Below are 1,603 nucleotides of genomic sequence, written 5' to 3'. Positions count from 1 at the left end.
TGCAATGTAATAGCGTCTAACATAGCTGGACTGTAAAAAGCATTGCTTGTCAGTAAAAGACTAGAGTCTAAAGACATTTGATGGGTTTAATTTATGTTTTCACTTCCTGCAGCAATGTTTCCATTATTACAAGGAAACAGAAGATAACGCTTCTCCCAATGGAATGTGCAATAGAAAAATAATTTGTAAAATGATCTGTAATCTAAAAAACAATTTCAGCAATGATAGCATGATTACCAGTATTCTTCTACCATATTTGTCTGTTATCCCAGACCAGCTCCTCTGTTCTAATGTGACCTCATATGACTCCAGTGGACTCCACCACCCTTGGGCACTCTTAGACAATCATCTTCTTTCTCAATTTCTGCCAGTCCCAAATCAGTCTCATGAGACAACAGCTAAATTGATTTCACTTCAAAGGAACACATACTTGGTTTAACAGGGTTTATTCATTTTTATTGTTTTTCATTTATTTCCCTTCTGTAGTTATGTATGAAAAATATACATTCTCTATATACTTCTCTGCATACTGCACTCATACATATGAGTTAGAGTGACCAGATCACTTGAAAATTCAGGGATACGTCTACAAAATCCAGCTAGTAGGGATGAACTAATTGCGGTTTAATTATAATGCAATCAGTGCTGCCCCTGCAACTTGTACAGTATTTGGCCCCAACATGTATTTTAACTGAATTTTCAAGTGATCTGGTCACCCTATTATGAGTGGGCGATACCGTGTTCTGCACCTTGGACTACTGTGGATACCGTTTTATTTGTGTCTATGGAGAATGTGTCTATAAGGCATATCAGTATGTTAAGGGCATCTCGGCCTTTTGGCTAAGATCAAGTGTAGTATCTGTTCTTATCAGTTGAGGTCAGACACCAGCCTCACTGGTGGAATGAAGAAACACTTGATCCTCTGGCCAAAGGGCTGTATGCAAATGGAGCCCAAGCTTTTCGGTGCCCCAGGCTTTGCACACCTGGGATGCTTGAAAATCACGGTGTATGAGGGGTGCACCTTATTTTGGCACTTGTGCATTTATCTCTAGCACCTTTTACGGCACTGCTCTTTTACCCCAGAGCTTTTGGAATTTGGTGTAATTGAATTTTTTAATCCAGCCGAAACGGCTCACTTGTTATGGATTTTATCCTATTTATGTATTTATATCTTGTGTGTCACCCTGCACTTTATATTTTTGTATTTTTTTCTAATTGGATTGGGTGAAATCCTGCCCCTTGAGGGCGCAAAGACATGGAAATCCTTTGGGGGTTATTTCTTTTTCCTGATGGTCATCGGACTGAAAGGGATTAGGATAAATGGACCCCCCGTTACGGAGAAGGGGGTTCAAAGTCCCTTGCCTCCTGCAGGCCTTTTGGCTGGGGGAATCGGGGACAAAGGGGTCTGCCCTAGTCTTCGGACAAAGGCAGGCCTGAAGAATTCAGGACATTTCGAGCCTTTTGGCCTGGTGACCTAGGAGTTTTATTGGGGCCTTTGTCAATTTTGCACTTTGGGTGAATTGTTTTTAAAGCACAGCTTGGGCTTGTATATAACGTAAAAGAGAAAAAAAAGTATGTTAAGGGCTCCCCAGCACCTGGCAGC

At 41.1% G+C, this 1,603-nt stretch overlaps 1 pseudogene; it reads left to right on the top strand.

Moving 5' to 3' along the window:
• The first annotated feature begins 820 nt into the window (after window positions 1-820).
• On the top strand, window positions 821-924 carry LOC116412576 (annotated as a pseudogene).
• Window positions 925-1,603: the final 679 nt, after the last annotated feature.

Source organism: Xenopus tropicalis, chromosome 7, assembly GCF_000004195.4.
Source record: "Xenopus tropicalis strain Nigerian chromosome 7, UCB_Xtro_10.0, whole genome shotgun sequence".
Classification (NCBI taxonomy): domain Eukaryota; kingdom Metazoa; phylum Chordata; class Amphibia; order Anura; family Pipidae; genus Xenopus; species Xenopus tropicalis.
The sequence above is the reverse complement of the archived record's forward strand: the minus strand, read 5'-3'. Positions and strand labels throughout refer to the sequence as shown.